This window comes from Choloepus didactylus, chromosome 5 (genome assembly GCF_015220235.1).
Source record: "Choloepus didactylus isolate mChoDid1 chromosome 5, mChoDid1.pri, whole genome shotgun sequence".
In the NCBI taxonomy this organism is placed as follows: Eukaryota; Metazoa; Chordata; class Mammalia; order Pilosa; family Megalonychidae; genus Choloepus; species Choloepus didactylus.
This window is the reverse complement of record NC_051311.1, coordinates 39,706,387-39,727,010: the sequence shown is the minus strand read 5'-3', so window position 1 is coordinate 39,727,010 and position 20,624 is coordinate 39,706,387. Positions and strand designations below refer to the sequence as shown.

General features: G+C 38.1%; 1 pseudogene; it reads left to right on the top strand.

Moving 5' to 3' along the window:
• LOC119535244 overlaps positions 1-20,396 on the top strand; it is a 74,455-nt pseudogene extending 54,059 nt beyond the window's left edge.
• The last annotated feature ends 228 nt before the right edge of the window (positions 20,397-20,624 follow it).

The window sequence follows — 20,624 nt, the reverse complement described above, 5'->3', positions numbered from 1 at the left end:
CAGAATGCTGAGAATTGAAAATACCTGAGGCTTTCTCCACTGAGCCACTCAGATTGAGAGAGGAAAACAAAGGGGAATAAAAGCCCCTTTTCAGAGCCAGTCTCCAGCTCCCCAGTTTCACCTGTCATCCAGATAGTGCCTGGTCTTCTGTGCTCCTTTTCTTGGGGCACACGCTTTTTGGAGTATTTTAAGCACAGTCATCTCCAAAATCCTCTGTATTTTTTTTTTCCATCAGCCCCACCTCCTCTTCACTGGGAGTGACCTCAGGGTACTTTGCTGTTTCTTTGGGGTTTGTGTGTGTTTGTAGCTTGTATTCAGCAGTCCACATTTGTTAATTAAAACCCCCGTTGGAGCTAGGTTGAGCTATATTCACATGCTCTTGACAGGGACTGCTGCTTCCTCCCGCAGCGATGTTTTGCAGTTTAGCCTGCCTCGGGGGAATGGGGTTTTTGGCATGGATCCACAGTTTTTAATTATAGCTTTTATGCTGCAATCTCAGCCATTCTGGGCAGGTGTTCGATGTCTAGGCAGTCACAGTTGTCCCCAAGCAGTTCCAGACCATTTACTCGTTGTTCATGGCTATTCGCTAGTTGATTTAGAGGACTAACTAAATTCTACACTTCTCTATGTTGCCATGTTCCAGGAGGTGCTACCTGCATTTTAACCCATGAGCGTAACTTAAAAATTATTTTATGAGGAAGAAGGTACTCTTGGCTAGTGGGATTTGTGAAAATTTTATGAAACACTGGGGACTTTTTCTGGGCCTCATGCTCCTGATTTGCTGCCACTTTTCAATGGTATAATGAAAAGTGATTAATTGTAACATGTATAGGAGAATGTTTCCATTGGCAGGCCACTTGCCTAATATACCAAATTTTATTAGAACATAAATATATTAACAATAACAGTGCTACTAGCAAACACTGATATATGGCTTGCTCTGGGTCCGGGACTCTTCTAAGTACTTCGCATATATTCCCTAATTTAATCTTCCCAGCATCCCAATGAGGTAGATGTTATTCTTATCTCCATTTTACAGATGAAGAAACTGAGACACGTGGATTTTAAGTAATTTGCTGAAGGTCGCACAGCTGGTAACTGGTGGAGCTGGGATTCAGACTCAGGCAATCTGGGTTGTGTTTACACCCTAACAGTCTAACTTATGCCTCTCAAACTATTCTGTGAAACATCTGGTTGTCACCTAAAGTAGCATGTTATCTTTTATAATCACTGCCATGGTCTTTTACATATGTGAATATTTAAAATTATAAGTGATAAGTTGGTAATTGAAATTAAAAAAAATGCTTAAAAATGTAACTTCCTATCTTTCCCCATTCTACTACTCTGTGAATTTGAGAATTTAGCTGATAAAATATATCTCAAAAACAAGAATAATATTGTCTTTTATTACTAGAGCTGGAATTGGTAAGCTTTTCTTTAAAGGGCCAGATAGTAAATATTTTCAGCTTTGTGGATCATAAGGTCTCAGTCTCAACTATAGTACTTATGTCTGCTACAGCATGCAAGTTGCCAGAAATAATATTCCAATTAACAGGCATAGCTGTGATACAATAAAATTTTAGTTACCACAACAGGTAGTGGCTGGATGTTTGCTAGATTTTCAGTAAAGTGTTTTCTTTTATTTTTTGTTTCAGTTGCAAGAAGCACAGGATCGACATATAGAGGCAGTACGATGTGCTGAGAAGACACAGAATCACATGCAGAAGTATGATTTAAAGCAGCCCAGAAAATAACTTGAGTATTTATAGAACAATAAGCATAATAGTATCAAAACTATATAGCTTATGATAATAAACACCTCTGTATGAAGCCAAGGAAAAATTTTAGCTTCGAACTCTTTTGAAATGCATAATTTTTATACATTGTCCGTATTATAAAAATCACATCTAGAAGTATGGCATAATTGCCAGACCATCTACTATTTAAAATTTTAAGAATTTATGTAATTACACTCTCAGGTGTTAGTTCAGAAATTATGTAGTATTCTTTAAATATATGTGTAAGAATGGTTATTTTAAAATATACATTTTAGGCTTGAAATCGAAAACACCAAGTTAAAAGTTAAAATCAAAGGGCAAACAGGCAAAATTGAACAGCTTCAGAAAAACCTGTTGGGAACAAATTCGGTAAGTCAGTCCCTTAATTTCTGTCATATTTAAAAGGAAATTCTGATTCTCTAGTAGTAGTTTATAATACTACTGTGGACAATATGAAAATCTCACTGATATAAAATAGTTACTGAATTCATATTGATACTACTGACATTGGTATAATTCCTCATTACTCTTTAGAGAATGTTAGCTAAAGTCATAAAATTAATGATTTTGTTAGTAAGATTTTAGTAAAAAAGACTGTGATAGTCTAAAAGTAATATTTTATAATATATTTTTTCAATTCTAAGAGATTTTAGTAATGGCTTCATGTAGAATTCTGAGTTTCTCATGTGGTTAAAACTCTTGATTTATGGGGATTTTGAGATTGAATTGCGTTTAGCATTATAATTTCTACACCTGATTAGGAATGAGTACTAGGTCATTAAATGTAATTTCTCATTGCTACATTTTACAAAAGAAAAGAGGTGGTTGGCAGTGAGAAAGTAGAAATGGCTGCTCAAACAGGGTCCTACAGAACTGCATAGTACTCCTAGCATTGCATGTTCAGAAACTAATTTTTACCTGTGCGCCTGAGTTCATCAGCTCTTCAAGGATTTAATAAAATCAAAACTCAGAAAAGGTTGGTATGTAATCTGGATACCCATTTATCTTTTTTATAACTCTATCTATCTTTTTTCTAACTCTTTTACCAAGCAGAATAGCATTCTCCTGTCAATGAATTAGTTCATGCTCTCCCTTATACAAGAGGCTCCCTGTCAATGAAGATCAGAAGGTTGCATCATGAGTATTAAGTTGGAGCAAAGAGGTAGAGGATCCTACTAACTGGTTCAATTCAAAATAGCTAGATTCTTGGAATTCCATTGTACAGATAATACCTCCCCAGGGAAGTGGGACATTTATGCTGACTGGTCTAGAAAGCCTTCTCATGGCTGAAGAAGCATTGAAAATTATCTTTTTCTATACTTCATATAAATTAGCCTCATTTTATCAGCGTACTCTTCATACAAATGACATGGTAATATGTTGATAAGGAGTTTTCTGTGAATGAAACTGTCAGAAGATATCCCCTTACAGTGTCATCCAGTAATCTATTAAGGTGTCAGAAAGTGAAAATTTTGTAAAAGTACCCTTAACTGAAGCTGTTCAGAAGTAATGAGGGATTTTCTGCAGATGCCTGTAGAAATGAGCTAGGATTATTAAATAGGGCCATTTTACATTTCCAGTAGCATCCTTGCCCACAACTTGTTCTTATCAGGTCTTTTTTGATTATAGACATCCTAGTGGGTGTGTGAAGTAGCATCTCATGTGCTTTTGATTTGTATTTCCCTGACAACTAAAGAAATTGAAAAGCTTTTCATGTGTTTAATGTGTTTATTGGCCATTTGTATGACTTTTTTTTGGAGAACTGTGTATTCAAATCCTTTGCCCATTTGTTAATTGGGTTGTTTTTTATTATTGAGGTGTAAGAAATATATATATATATATCCTAGATACAAATCCCTTATCAAATATGTGATATTTGCAAATATTTTCACCCATTCAGAGGCTTGCCTTTTCACTTTCTTAATGCTGTCCTTTGAGGCACAGATGTTTTTAATTTTGATGAAACCAGTTCATCTCTTTGGTTACTTGTGCTTTGTTGTCATATTTAAGAAAAAATTCCTGAATCCAAAGTCATGAAGATTTACACCTGTATTTTCTTTTCAGAATTTTATAGTTGAAGCTCTTAAATTTAACTCTCATATTTTGAATTTATTTTTATATATGGTGTGAGGTTTAGGGATCCAACTTCATTCTTTTGCAAGTGAATATCCAGTTGTCTGAACACTAATAGTAAAAAGACTGTTTTTTCTCCATCAAATGGTCTTGGCACCTGTTTTAGTTTCCTAGGCTGCTTAAGCAAATGCCATGAAATGCATCGATTAAACAATGGGAATTTATTTGCTCATGATTTTGAGGCTGGGAAAATGTCCAAATCAAGGCATCACCAAGGCAATGCTTTCTCCCTGAAGACTGGCTCTTTGCGACTGGCTGCCGGTGATCCTTGGTTCCTCTGTCACATGGCAAGTTCCATGGTGGCATCTCCTGGGCTCTTCCTTCTCTCTCTTTTTTTTTATTTTTTTAATGGAAAACTGCCTTTATTTGCAGATGACATGATCATCTATGCAGAAAACCCCAAGAAATCTTGCTGTAGAGAATAATGAGTTAGTTCAGCACAATTACTGGATATAAGGGTACTACACAACAATTAGATATATTTCTATGTTGTAACACAGAAAAATTAAAAATTGAAACTTAAAAAAATAACATTCCAATAGCATCAAAAATCATGGAATACTTAGGAATAAATTTAACAAAATATGTGCAAGACCGATACACTTAACACTACAAAACATCTCTAGTAAAAAAAATAAAGAAAGTCTGAATAAATCAAGACATATACCATGTCCATGGATCAGAAGACTCAATATTGTTAACATGTCAATTCTCCAAAAATTGATTTATAAATTTAATACAATCCCTATCAAAATCTCAGCAGGCTTTTTTTATGGAAATTGATCAGCTATTTCTAAAACTTACACACAAGTACAAAGGACTTTCCACATAAGGTCCTTATATGAATACAGAAGAAAATTCTGAAAGAGATAAATCTGAAGGACTCACACTACCTAATTTCAAGAACTTACTATAAATAAAGCTCCAATAATCAAGACAGTGTGGTACTGGCTGAAGGAAAGTCATAAGGAGCAACAGAACAGAAGTGTGTCTAGAACTAGACCCAAATATATATGGTTCATTGATTTTTGACAAAGAATCAAAGGCAACTCAGCAGAGAAAGGACTGTCTTCAAAAGATGGTTATAGAACAATTAAATATACATATGCCCAAAAAATGAGTCTCAGTCCTCACTATTTGCAAAGATTAACTTGAAATGAAACACAGGCCTAAATAGTCCCTTCTGATTCCCATTTTCTTACATTTATCTTTTTTTTTTATCTTCATTTTATTGAGATATATTCACATACCACGCAGTCATACAAAACAAATCGTACATTCGATTGTTCACAGTACCATTACATAGTTGTACATTCATCACCTAAATCAATCCCTGACACCTTCATTAGCACACACACAAAAATAATAAGAATAATAATTAAAGTGAAAAAGAGCAATTGAAGTAAAAAAGAACACTGGGTACCTTTGTCTGTTTGTTTGTTTGTTTTCTTCCCCTGTTTTTCTACTCATCCATCCATAAACTAGACAAAGTGGAGTGTGGTCCTTATGGTTTTCCCAATCCCATTGTCACCCCTCATAAGCTACATTTTTATACACTTGTCTTTGAGATTCATGGGTTCTGGGTTGTAGTTTGATAGTTTCAGGTATCCACCACCAGCTACCCCAATTCTTTAGAACCTAAAAAGGGTTGTCTAAATTGTGCGTAAGAGTGCCCACCAGAGTGACCTCTCGGCTCCTTTTGGAATCTCTCTGCTACTGAAGCTTATTTCATTTCCTTTCACATCCCCCTTTTGGTCAAGAAGATGTTCTCCATCCCACGATGCCAGGTCTACATTCCTCCCTGGGAGTCATATTCCACGTTGCCAGGGAGATTCACTCCCCTGGGTGTCTGATCCCACGTAGGGGGGAGGGCAGTGATTTCGCCTTTCAAGTTGGCTTAGGTAGAGAGAGAGGGCCACATCTGAGCAACAAAGAGGCATTCGGGAGGCGGCTCTTAGGCACAATTATAGGGAGGCCTAGCCTCTCCTTTGCAGCAACAGTCTTCCCAAGGGTAAAACCTATGGTAGAGGGCTCAACCCATCAAACCACCAGTTCCCTATGTCTGTGGTCATGTTAGCAACCATCGAGGTGGGGTAGGCCAATACCCCTGCATTCTCCACAGGCTCCTCAAGGGGGCACTACATATTTTTTTCCTTTTTTTTTTTTTTAACTTTTTTTTCTTTTTTAAATCAACTGTATGAAAAAACAAAACAAAACAAAAAACAAACATACAATAAAAGAACATTTCAAAGAGACCATAAAAAGGGAGTAAGAAAAGGCAACTAACCTAAGATAACTGCTTTACTTCCAACCTGTTCCTACTTTACCCCAAGAAAGTTACATAATATAGCAACATTTCTGTGAACTTGCTCCTACTATATCCATCAGAAATTAACAGACCATAGTCATTCCTGGGCATCCCCAGAACATTAAATAGCATATCTGTTCTTCTTGGATTACTGTTCCCCCTTCCTTAATTGCTCTCTATTGCTAGTTCCCCTACATTCTACATTAGAAACCATTCGTTTTACATTTTTCAAAGTTCACATTAGTGGTAGCATATAATATTTCTCTTTTTGTGCCTGGCTTATTTCGCTCAGCATTATGTCTTCAAGGTTCATCCATGTTGTCATATGTTTCACAAGGTCGTTCCTTCTTACTGCCATGTAGTATTCCATCGTGTGTATATACCACATTTTATTTATCCACTCATCTGTTGAAGGACATTTGGGTTGCTTCCATCTCTTGGCAATTGTGAATAATGCTGCTATGAACATTGGCGTGCAGATATCTGTTCGTGTCACTGCTTTCCGATCTTCCGGGTATATACCGAGAAGTGCAATCGCTGGATCGAATGGTAACTCTATTTCTAGTTTCCTAAGGAACTGCCAGACTGACTTCCAGAGTGGCTGAACCATTATACAGTCCCACCAACAATGAATAAGAGTTCCAATTTCTCCACATCCCCTCCAGCATTTGTAGTTTCCTGTTTGTTTAATGGCAGCCATTCTAATCGGTGTGAGATGGTATCTCATTGTGGTCTTAATTTGCATCTCTCTAATAGCTAGTGAAGCTGAACATTTTTTCATGTGTTTCTTGGCAATTTGTATTTCCTTTTCAGAGAACTGTCTTTTCATATCTTTTGCCCATTTTATAATTGGGCTGTCTGTACTATTGCCATTGAGTTGTAGGATTTCTTTATATATGCAAGATATCAGTCTTTTGTCAGATACATGGTTTCCAAAAATTTTTTCCCATTGAGTTGGCTGCCTCTTTACCTTTTTGAGAAATTCCTTTGAGGTGCAGAAACTTCTAAGCTTGAGGAGTTCCCATTTATTCCTTCTCTTTTGACTTTCTTTTCAGCTTCTTGCTTCCTGTGACTTTCTCTTTTTCTGGATTTCATTCTTATAAAGGACTCCAGTAATAGGATTAAGACCCATTCTGATTGAGGTGGGCCACATCCTATCTGAAGTAACCTCAGCAAAACATCCTACTTACAATGGGTTCACCTGCACAGGGATGGATTAACTTTAAGAACATGTTTTTCTGGAAAACATATAGCTTCCAACCACCACCGCATCCCTGCTGGAAATCAATTGACTGTAAATGTGAGATTTTATTAATAGATTCTCAGTTCTATTTTATTGATACATATGTCTAATCCTTATGCCAATACCAAATCAGACTTTATGAGAACTGTTTCCTAGTTATCCTGCTTATTACTATTTGTCTTATGTAATATTAAAAAGTCAGTGTGTAGTGGAATGTCTAACCTCACAACGTGGAGGCTGGGTTCCAAGGACAGGCATCTTGAGAAAGAGGGCCAGGCAGAGCTTTATTGCCTTTTCTCACCTAGCCTTAGAAGTCACACAGAATCACTTCCTCCACATCTCATTCATCAGAAGCAAAGTGATGTAAGTTGTCCAATAGTCTGCCTTTTTAATGGGATGGATATCAAAGAACTTACGAACATGTATTAAATGCTCCCACATGAAAAATAGTCATTTTTACCCAATCCCCTCCACAATCTCAATTCTTATGTCCTCCAGCTCAGGCTCAAAGTCCATCTCCCCATCTTAACCAAGTCCAGAGGGGTATGTGGTACCTTAGTCAAATTATCCCTTGCAGACAGTTCTTGTTGCTATGAGCACTTAAGAACTAAAGGGACAAATTATTTGTTACCCGCATATCCATCATTCTTCTAAACTGCTAATAACCCTCCCATTCACAAAGAAGAAAAATAAGGGACTCACAGGAGTCTCTAGTCCATAGTAATTCTGAAATACAGCCAGGTATATGTTGCCATTTCTTTGATTAGGCGTCAGTCAACCTAATTATGGGAATGATTCTCCATAGCGCTTTGCTGTACCATCTTGGCTCTTTCCCCACCTTTTTGTCTCATAAGAAATGACTTGTGTTTGCAGCTGAGTAGTTTTCTCAGCCTGCTTCTTCCCTGTAGAACTTCCAAGTCCAAAGGCTTCTGTGTGTGTGTGTGTGTGTGTGTGTTTGGTTCCTCTTAGTCCAAGCTAACAAGCAGTGTTGGTGCTACTCCATTTCTATTTCTCTATTTTTTTAAGACATATTTCTTTCTTTTATTATTTTTTACTTTTTTTAAACTTTATTTATTGAAAAATTAAAACAAACAACAAAACAACCTTTTCAAACAAAACAAGGGAATAAGAAAAACACATAACCTAAAATAACTACATTGCTTCCATGTTCCTAGCATACCCCAAGAAAATTGACAAACCTTAACCAAAGGAATAAGAAAATCAAATAACCTAAAATAACTACATTGCTTACAACATGTTCCTACCGAAATTAATAAACCATTGTCGTTCCTGAGAATTCCCATAACATTAAGATTACCCTCCATAACTTATCTGTTCTTGTTAGATTTATCGTTCCCCCGTCACTAGTTGCTATCACTAGGTCCCCTACATTCTACAACATAAACCATTTATTTTACATTTTTCACAGAGTTCACATTAGTGGTAACATACAATCTCTCTCTTTTTGTGCCTTGCTTATTTCTCTCAGCTTTATGTCTTCAAGGTTCTTCCACGTTGGCATATATTTCACGACCTTGTGCCTTCTTATTGCTGCGTAGTATTCTATCGTGTGTATATACCACATTTTGTTTATCCACTCATCTGTTGAAGGACATTTGGATTGTTTCCATCTCTTGGGAATTGTGAATAATGCTGTGATGAACATTGGTGTGCAAATATTTGTTCGTGTCACTGCTTTCAGATCTGGGTATATACCAAGAAGTGAAATTGCTGGATTGAAGGGTAAATCAGTATCTAGTTTTCTAAGGAACTGCCAGACTGTCTTGCAGAATTGCTGTACCATTATAGAGTCCCACCAACAATGAATAAGAGTTCCAAATTCTCCACATCTTCTCCAGCATTTGTAGTTTCCTGGTTGTTTAATGGCAGCCATTCTAATGGGTGTGAGATGGTATCTCACTGTGGTCTTAATTTGCATCTCCCTAATAGCTAGTGAAGATGAACATTTTTTCATGTGTTTCTTTTAGCTATTTGTATTTCTTCTTCAGAGAAATGTCTTCATACCTTTGCCCATTTTATAATTGGGTTGTTTGTAGTACTGTCATTGAATTGTAAGATTTCTTTATATATGCTGGATATCACTCTCTTATCAAATATGTGGTTTCCAAATATTTTCTCCCATTGCATTGGCTGCCTCTACCTTTTTGACAAATTCCTTTGACATATAGAAGCTTTTAATTTTGAGGAGTTCCCATTTATCTGTATTTTCTTTTGTTGCTTGTGCTTTGGGTGTAAGGTCTAAGAAGCAACCTGCTAATACAAGGTCTTGAAGATGTTTCTGTACATTATCTTCTAGGAGTTTTATGGTACTGTTTCTTATATTGATGTCTCTGATCCACTTTGAGTTCATTTTTATACAGGTTGTGAGGGAGGAGTCCTCTTTCGTTCTTTTGGATATAGATATCCAGTTCTCCCAGCCCAATTTGTTAAAGAGACTGTTATGTCCCAGTTCAGTGGGTTTGGGCACCTTATCAAAGGTCAGTTGTCCAAACATCTGGGGGTTTATTTCCAAATTCTCAGTTTCATTCCATTAATCAATATGTCTGTCTTTGTGCCAGTACCATGCTGTTTTGACTACTGTGGCTTTATAGTTGGCTTCAAAGTCAGGAAGTTTAAGTCCTCCCACCTTGTTTTTCTTTTTAGAATGTTTTTAGCAATTCAAGGCATCTTTTCCTTCCAAATTCTGTTTCTCATAAAAACTTTGTGAATTTCCTATGAATTTTATTGGGGGTTCATTCCATTAGAGAATCACCCTCATGTATCTTTTTGAGACAAGCTCTTCTCCACCTTTGGTTTCTTGTGATACTGTTGTAGGACAGTGCCCTTAAGATTCTTACACCCTCAAGATCTTTAGAAGAATTTAGGTATTACCTTAAATCTTTTGGAGGTCTTACAGGGTTTTACAGGCAGTGTCTTGGCTTCATCTTTGGACTATGTTTTCGTAACAGCACCCTGGATTTGATCTTGGCCCAGAAGCCATTTCTTCATTTTAGCATCATTTGACATGCGGAGATCCTATGAGTGAGAAACAGATATTTGATCCCAGTAAGTCCAGGGTCCTTGATGTTTAACAATCTTTCTTTAGCTCACCTCTCTCCTCTATTATTTTTTTTTTTTTTTTAATCATCATTTTATTGAGATATATTCACATACCACGCAGTCATACAAAACAAATTGTACTTTCGATTGTTTACAGTACCATTACATAGTTGTACATTCATCACCTAAATCAATCCCTGACACCTTCATTAGCACACACACAAAAATAACAAGAATAATAATTAGAGTGAAAAAGAGCAATTGAAGTAAAAAAGAACACTAGGTACCTTTGTCTGTTTGTTTGCTTCCCCTACTTTTCTACACATCGATCCATAAACTAGACAAAGTGGAGTTTGGTCCTTATGGCATTCCCAATCCCACTGTCACCCCTCATAAGCTACATTTTTATACAACTGTCTTCGAGATTCATGGGTTCTGGGTTGTAGTTTAATAGTTTCAGGTATCCACCACCAGCTACCCCAATTCTTTAGAACCTAAAAAAGGTTGTCTAAAGTGTGCGTAAGAGTGCCCACCAGTGTGATCTCTCGGCTCGTTTTGGAATCTCTCTGCCACTGAAGCTTATTTCATTTCCTTTCACATCCCCCTTTTGGTCAAGAAGATGTTCTCCATCCCACGATGCCGGGTCTACATTCCTCCCCGGGAGTCATATTCCACGTTGCCAGGGAGATTCACTTCCCTGGGTGTCTGATCCCACGTAGGGGGGAGGGCAGTGATTTCACCTTTCAAGTTGGCTTAGTCAGAGAGAGAGGGCCACATCTGAGCAACAAAGAGGCATTCAGGAGGAGACTCTTAGGCACAAATACAGGGAGGCCTAGCCTCTCCTTTGCAGCAACCGTCTTCCCAAGGGTAAAACTTATGGTAGAGGGCTCAACCCATCAAACCACCAGTCCCCTATGTCTGTGGTCATGTTAGCAACCATGGAGGTGGGGTAGGCGAATACCCCTGCATTCTCCACAGGCTCCTCAAGGGGGCACTACATCGTTTTTTTTTTTTTTTTTTTTTTTTTTTTCCTTGTTTGTCTTTTTTCTTTTTTTTTTTTTTTAACTTTCCCTTCTTTTTTCAAATCAACTGTATGAAAAAAAAAAGTTAAAAAGAAAACAAAAAAAAACAAACATACAATAAAAGAACATTTCAAAGAGACCATAGCAAGGGAGTAAGAAAAAGACAACTAACCTAAGATAACTGCTTAACTTCCAACATGTTCCTACTTTACCCCAAGAAAGTTACATACTATAGCAACATTTCAGTGAACTTGTTCCTACTACATCCATCAGAAATTAACAGACCATAGTCATTTCTGGGCATCCCCAGAACGTTAAATAGCTTATCTGTTCTTCTTGGATTATTGTTCCCCCTTCCTTAATTGCTCTCTACTGCTAGTTCCCCTACATTCTACATTATAAACCATTTGTTTTACATTTTTCAAAGTTCACATTAGTGGTAGCATATAATATTTCTCTTTTTGTGCCTGGCTTATTTCGCTCAGCATTATGTCTTCAAGGTTCATCCATGTTGTCATATGTTTCACCAGATCATTCCTTCTTACTGCCGCGTAGTATTCCATCGTGTGTATATACCACATTTTATTTATCCACTCATCTGTTGATGGACATTTGGGTTGTTTCCATCTCTTGGCAATTGTGAATAATGCTGCTATGAACATTGGCGTGCAGATATCTGTTCGTGTCACTGCTTTCCGATCTTCCGGGTATATCCCGAGAAGTGCAATCGCTGGATCGAATGGTAGCTCTATCTCTAGTTTTCTAAGGAACTGCCAGACTGACTTCCAGAGTGGCTGAACCATTATACAGTCCCACCAACAATGAATAAGAGTTCCAATTTCTCCACATCCCCTCCAGCATTTGTAGTTTCCTGTTTGTTTAATGGCAGCCATTCTAACCGGTGTTAGATGGTATCTCATTGTGGTCTTAATTTGCATCTCTCTAATAGCTAGTGAAGCTGAACATTTTTTCATGTGTTTCTTGGCCATTTGTATTTCCTCTTCAGAGAACTGTCTTTTCATATCTTTTGCCCATTTTATAATTGGGCTGACTGTACTATTGTCATTGAGTTGTAGGATTTCTTTGTATATGCAAGATATCAGTCTTTTGTCAGATACATGGTTTCCAAAAATTTTTTCCCATTGAGTTGGCTGCCTCTTTACCTTTTTGAGAAATTCCTTTGAGGTGCAGAAACTTCTAAGCTTGAGGAGTTCCCATTTATCTATTTTCTCTTTTGTTGCTTGTGCTTTGGGTGTAAAGTCTAGGAAGTGGCCTCCTAATACAAGGTCTTGAAGATGTTTTCCTACATTATCTTCTAGGAGTTTAATGGTACTTTCTTTTATATTGAGATCTTTGGTCCATTTTGAGTTAATTTTTGTGTAGGGGGTGAGGTAGGGGTCCTCTTTCATTCTTTTGGATATGGATATCCAACTCTCCCAGCCCCATTTGTTGAAAAGACCATTATGGCTCAGTTCGGTGACTTTGGGGGCCTTATCAAAGATCAGTCGGCCATAGATCTGAGGGTCTATCTCTGAATTCTCAATTCGATTCCATTGATCTATATGTCTATCTTTGTGCCAGTACCATGCTGTTTTGGCAACTGTGGCTTTATAATAAGCTTCAAAGTCAGGGAGTGTAAGTCCTCCCACTTCGTTTTTCTTTTTTAAAGTGTCTTTAGCAATTCGAGGCATCTTCCCTTTCCAAATAAATTTGATAACTAGCTTTTCCAAGTCTGCAAAGTAGGTTGTTGGAATTTTGATTGGGATTGCATTGAATCTGTAGATGAGTTTGGGTAGAATTGACATCTTAATGACATTTAGCCTTCCTATCCATGAACATGGAATATTTTTCCATCTTTTAAGGTCCCCTTCTATTTCTTTTAGTAGAGTTATGTAGTTTTCTTTGTATAGGTCTTTTACATCTTTGGTTAAGTTTATTCCTAGGTACTTGATTTTTTTAGTTGCTATTGAAAATGGTATCTTTTTCTTGAGTGTCTCTTCAGTTTGTTCATTTCTAGCATATAGAAACATTACTGACTTATGTGCATTAATCTTGTATCCCGCTACTTTGCTAAATTTGTTTATTAGCTCTAGTAGGTGTATCGTTGATTTCTCAGGGTTTTCTAGATATAAGATCATATCATCTGCAAACAATGACAGTTTTACTTCTTCTTTTCCAATTTGGATGCCTTTTATTTCTTTGTCTTGCCGGATTGCCCTGGCTAGCACTTCCAGCACAATGTTGAATAACAGTGGTGACAGCGGGCATCCTTGTCTTGTTTCTGATCTTAGAGCGAAGGCTTTCAGTCTCTCACCATTGAGTCCTATGCTGGCTGTGGGTTTTTCATATATGCTCTTTATCATGTTGAGGAAGTTTCCTTCAATTCCTACCTTTTGAAGTGTTTTTATCAAAAACGGATGTTGGATTTTGTCAAATGCTTTTTCAGCATCTATTGAGATGATCAATTGATTTTTCCCTTTCGAGTTTTTAATGTGTTGTAATACATTGATTGTTTTTCTTATGTTGAACCATCCTTGCATGCCTGGAATGAACCCCACTTGGTCATGGTGTATGATTTTTTTAATGTGTCTTTGGATTCGATTTGCAAGTATTTTGTTGAGGATTTTTGCATCTATATTCATTAGGGAGATTGGCCGGTAGTTTTCCTTTTTTGTAGCATCTTTGCCTGGTTTTGGTATTAGATTGATGTTAGCTTCATAAAATGAATTAGGTAGTGTTCCATTTTTTTCAATGTTTTGAAAGAGTTTGAGTAAGATTGGTGTCAGTTCTTTCTGGAAAGTTTGGTAGAATTCCCCTGTGAAGCCATCTGGCCCTGGGCATTTATTTGTGGGAAGATTTTTGATGACTGATTGGATCTCTTTGCTTGTGATGGGTTGGTTGAGGTCTTCTATTTCTTCTCTGGTCAGTCTAGGTTGTTCATATGTTTCCAGGAAATTGTCCATTTCTTCTACATTATCCAGTTTGTTGCCATACAGTTGTTCATAATATCCTCTTATAATTTTTTTAATTTCTTCAGGATCTGCAGTTATGTCACCTTTTTCATTCATTATTTTGTTTATATGGGTCTTCTCTCTTTTTGATTTTGTCAGTCTAGCTAGGGGCTTGTCAATCTTGTTGATCTTCTCAAAGAACCAACTTTTGGTGATATTTATCCTTTCTATTGTTTTTTTGTTCTCTATGTCATTTATTTCTGCTTTAATCCTTGTTATTTCTTTTCTTGTACTTGGTTTAGGATTGGTTTGCTGTTCATTTTCTAGCTTCTTCAGTTGATCCATTACTTCTTTGATTTTGGCTCTTTCTTCCTTTTTAATATATGCGTTTAGTGCTATAAATTTCCCCCTTAGCACTGCTTTTGCTGCATCCCATAGGTTTTGGTATGTTGTGTTCTCATTTTCATTCGTCTCTATATATTTAGCAATTTCTCTTGCTATTTCTTCTTTAACCCACTGATTGTTTAGGAGTGTGTTGTTTAACCTCCAGGTATTTGTGAATTTTCTAAGTCTCTGATGGTTATTGACTTCTAATTGTATTCCATTGTGGTCAGAGAATGTGCTTTGAATAATTTCAATCTTTTTAAATTTATTGAGGCTTGTTTTATGTCCCAGCATATGATCTATTCTGGAGAAAGTTCCGTGAGCACTAGAAAAGTATGTGTATCCTGTTGATTTGGGATGTAATGTCCTGTAGATGTCTGTTAAATCTAATTCATTTATCAGATTGTTTAGGTTTTCAATTTCCTTATTGGTCTTCTGTCTGGTTGATCTATCTATAGGAGAGAGTGTTGTGTTGAAGTCTCCCACAATTATTGTGGAAACATCAATTGCTTCCTTTAGTTTTGCCAATGTTTCTCTCATGTATTTTGTGGCACCTTGATTGGGTGCATAGACATTTACGATTGTTATTTCTTCTTGCTGAATTGCCCCTTTTATTAGTATGTAGTGGCCTTCTTTGTCTCTCAAAACATCCCTGCATTTGAAGTCTATTTTATCTGAGATTAATATTGCTACACCTGCTTTCTTTTGGCTGTAGCTTGCATGAAATATTTTTTTCCATCCTTTCACTTTCAGTTTCTTTGTGTCCCTGTGTCTAAGATGAGTCTCTTGTATGCAACATATTGATGGTTCATTTTTTTTGATCCATTCTGCGAATCTATATCTTTTAATTGGGGAGTTTAATCCATTTACATTCAACGTTAAAACCGTGAAGGCATTTCTTGAATCGGCCATCTTATCCTTTGGATTATGTTTGCCATATTTTTCCCTCTCTCTATTAATATCCTTTATTGTACCCATACCGAATCTCTTTAGTACTGAACCTTTCTCCAAGTCTCTCTGTCCTGTCTTTGTTTCTCTGTCTGTAGGGCTCCCTTTAGTATCTCCAGTAGGGCAGGTCTCTTGTTAGCAAATTCTCTCAGCATTTCTTTGTCTGTGAAAAATTTAAGCTCTCCCTCAAATTTGAAGGAGAGCTTTGCTGGATAAAGTATTCTTGGCTGGAAATTCCTCTCACTCAGAATTTTAAATATATCGTGCCACTGCCTTCTCGCCTCCATGGTGGCTGCTGAGTAGTCACTACTTAGTCTTATGCTGTTTCCTTTGTATGTGGTGAATTGCTTTTCTCTTGCTGCTTTCAGAACTTGCTCCTTCTCTTCTATGTTTGACAGTGTGATCAGTATATGTCTCGGAGTGGGTTTTTTTGGATTTATTCTATTTGGAGTTCGCTGAGCATTTATGATTTGTGTATTTATGTTGTTTAGAAGATTTGGGAAGTTTTCCCCAACAATTTCTTTGAATACTCTTCCTAGACCTTTACCCTTTTCTTCCCCTTCTGGGACACCAATGAGTCTTATATTCGGACGTTTCATATTATCTATCATATCCCTGAGGTCCATTTCGAGTTTTTCAATTTTTTTCCCCATTCTTTCTTTTATGTTTTCATTTTCCATTCTGTCATCTTCCAGGTCACTGATTCGTTGTTCAACTTCCTCTAGTCTTGTACTATGAGTGTCCAGAATCTTTTTAATTTGGTCAACAGTTTCTTTAATTTCCATAAGATCATCCATTTTTTTATTTAGTCTTGCAATGTCTTCTTTATGCTCTTCTAGGGTCTTCTTGATTTCCTTCATATCCCGTACTAGGGTCTCATTGTTCATCTTTAGTTCTTTGAGTAGCTGCTCTAGGTGTGTCTCTTCTGGTCTTTTGATTTGGGTGCTTGGGCTTGGGTTATCCATATCGTCTGGTTTTTTCATATGCTTTATAATTTTCTGTTGTTTTTGGCCTCGTGGCATTTGCTGACCTTGATAGGGTTCTTTTAGGGTTTGTAGACCAGTTGAAGTCCTTATCTCTAATTTATCAGATCTACAGCTTCGTGGAGTACACTTTCTCTAACTAACCAGCAGGTGGCGTCCACGAGCCACCTGTTCTCCACAAGCCAGATCTCCCCAGCTTAGCCTTTTTGGTGAGTGGGGGAGTGAGTCTTGTGGGGCCCAATTGGTGTCCCAAGCTTGCGTGTGTAGTTGGTGTTGCCTGCCCTGTATGTGGGGCGTGTTTCTGGGCAGTCGGGGAGGGGGGGGTGGCCCTAACAATCAAATCTCCCTGATGATCCTAGAGTTTTAAAGCTACTGCAATAGTCTAATCCTTCAGTTCAGTCCTGCCACAGTTTGTCTCTGCCACTGACCCACAAGTCTTTGGTATTGGCGTATGGCTCCTGAGACTTGCAAGTGGGCCCCTCTTCCAGGCTGTGCACCCCGGGTCCTCTGTTGAGGGATGACTGTGCTATGTCGCAGGTGAGTGCCGTCCCCCCAGGGCAGTTCTGGGCTGCTGGGCTGTGTTGGGAGGCTCCCAGTCTGCTCAAATGATGGCTGAATGGGGCTCTGTTAATTCACACTGCTCCCCCTTCCCAGCTCTGGGACATTCAGCTGAGGTTGCAGGGAAGGCTAATGTCCACGCCCAGTTTTGTGGTGTGTGCCTGTTATTTGAAGCACTTCCGTCACACTGGGTTGTCTGGGGCAGCTCTGGGCTATGGGGCTGGCGATGGGCAGGAGTGTTTCCTGTCCACCAGGATGGTGGGTGTGAGCGGACACCCCCCTTTTCTTGGGAAGTTGTGTTGTTTAGTGAATTTTCTCAGCCACTGGATTATTGCCTTTTGTCTCAGAGCTCTCTTAGTTCTGCTCTTGACTTGACGTGCCCAAATTTCAATTCTTTGAAGCTTTCTGTATTGAGCTTCTTAGAGTAATTGTTTTAGAAAAAGCAAAAAGGATTTAAAAAAAAAAAAAAAAAAAAAAAAAAAAAACGGCCCTCCTCAGAGATCTAATGGGTTATTGAAATGCTAATAGACAAAGCAACCAGGGCCATTAAGGAAAAGTGCCCAGGGCAGAGAGATCAGCCTTGCTTTGGGATTTGCATATGCGCCTCAAGGCCTGATCTCCGCCCTTCCCCTTTCTGTGTTCACCAGAACTCCAAAAATCCTCTGCTTTTATTTTGGAGTTTTTCGTGTTGTTTTTTTTCTATGCCTGTCTCCTCTCTGCTGGGCTGGCTGCTCTCAGAGTCTCTGGTGTCTGGCCTCAGTCTATCTATGGTTGGAGTTTGAATCAGTAGAATGAGTTTCCGGTAAGAGCAGCCACTGCAATTCTCCCTTCTCCTTCCTGGAGCTGACAGCCCCTCCTCCCCCGGGACTGAGCCTGGCAGGGAGGGGCGCGGGTCCCCTGGCCGCAAAAACTTACAGATTTCGCTGATCTCAGCAGTTCCACGTTTTCATGAGTGTTGTATGAAGTATGCCCAAAGACAGATTGCTCTGTGGTGTCCAGTCCACGCAGTTCCTGGCTTTTTACCTACTTTCCTGGAGGAGTAACTAAAACATACAGCTCACCAGTCTACCATCTTGCCCCGCCCTCTCTCCTCTATTATTTTTAAGTTACAATGTAGCAAGAATCCCTTTTCCTTCACTGTTCAGTATCATTTTCTTCATTTGCCTTTAAGCCGTTACTGTCAGCCACTTCAGCAGCCATCAGACCTCGACTAACCATCTCTTTGATGCCCTTTTGGTTTTCAGTCATCCCCTTCTCTGGTTGCTTTCAGCTTTTCTCTCCCTCCTGGTCCCAAAGCCACTCCTATGTGTTTTAGGGGTTTTCTTGTTTTTAATGATGGCACCCCACATTTAGCATCAATGTCTATGCCAGCAATTTACTGCTGCATAGTAAACCACCTCAAAATTTAGTGGCTCAAGGCCACCACATTTATTTTGTTCATGAAGGTGCAGTTTAGCCAGCTCATTTCTTACCCACTTGGCATCATATGTGTTGACTTGAAGACTTGGGGCTGGAATCCTCTCAAGGCTGGTTCATTCACATGTGTGACAGTCGGTGCTGGCCTTTGTCTGGGACCTTGGCTGGGGCAGGCAGCTGGCTCATCTAGGGGAGGACTCCCCATGTGGCTCTGGCTTCCTCACAGCTTGGTGGCTCGATTCTAAGGGCAGGTTTCCCCCTTGAGAGAGAGTCAAATGGAAGATATCACATGTTTTGCCTAATTTGGAAGTCATGTAGCAGTTTCACCACATTTTATTTGTTAGAAACTAGTTCCTTAAGCCAGTCTATTCCAATGGGAGGAAATCAGTTCTCCCTTTTTGTGGCAGAATTATCAAAGAATTTGTAGATGTATTTTAAAACTACCAAATCCACTGACCTTTTCTTGTCAAATGATTATTACATCTAAAAGAAAGTGACTCTTCCCAACTCAGTACAACTGAAATTCCAGCAAGTTTTGTTGTTGTTTAGTATGCTCCCTTATTTTGTAGATAGTACCAAGGATTACTAGATAGTGCTATTGAATTAAGGCATTTCCTAGTTCAAAAAAAAAAAAGTCTGGATCATCCCACTAAAGTTTTATACTGGAAAGTGTGATTGCTCCTTAACTCTGAGAAACATTTCTCTTTGGAATACTATTCAAATTAGCATAAAACTTTTACATTATAGCATTAGAATCCATATTGTACAAGATTCATTAAGTAGAGTCTTATTTTCCAAATCTTTTTCTGAAAGCCATTTATTGTCTCAGAGCCAAATGACTCAATAGGATGTGAGTATCTTTTGTCCTTAAAATGTCATACAAGTTATGGGGCATTAGGTTGGAGAAGGGAGTAATAAGAATCTTTCTGCCTGAAGATGACTTATAGTCATTTTAAGAAGGAAAGACATGAAACAATCATAATAAAATGAAAGACAGTATAAAATCAAGTACAAAATTGTGTGGCAAAGATGACGAGGGTAAAGAATTTATTTTTTTGATTCCTTGTATTTTGAACCTTGTTCCTGATTTTCTGTGTAATTCAACTGTCCTTACTCTAAGAATCTATGACAGTACAAATAACATTTCATTGCAGTTGAATATATTTCAAATTTGATGTTGGTGTGAGTTAGACTGTTCTCAGCCTACTTCCTTCAATAGCAAATTGTATTATTCTTTCATGCAGATTGATGATCTTACAGCAAAACTTGAAACTGCATCTTCAAAATGTCTATATCTGGATGCAAAAAATCAAGATCTTTGACAGGAGTTACTGTCTGTGAGAGCAATAGAAAAGAATTGTAAAAACCTGGAGAAGAATAAGAAGAAGTTGGAACAAGAAGTAGTGAACCTCAAAAGTCATGTAGAAATGAATATGCCAGAACATGGTCAAGTAGAACAATATAAATGGGAGATTGAAGAAAGAGCCAGACAGGAGATAGTAGAAAAATTAAAAGAAATGAATCTGTTTTTACAGGTTGTTCTAGTTTGCTAATGCTGTGGAATGCAAAACACCAGAGATGGATTGGCTTTTATAAAAAGGGTGTTTTTTTGGCTATACAGTTAGTCTTAAGGCCATAAAGTGTCCAAGGTAACACATCAGTAATCGAGTACCGTCACTGGAGGATGGCCTGTAGCATCCAGAAAACCTCTGTTAGCTGGGAAGGCACGTGGCTGGCGTCTGCTCCAAAGTTCTGGTTTCAAAATGGCTTTCTCCCGGAATGTTCGTCTCTAGCAAGCTTGCTTCTCTTCAAAACGTCACTCATAGCTGCACTCCGTTTC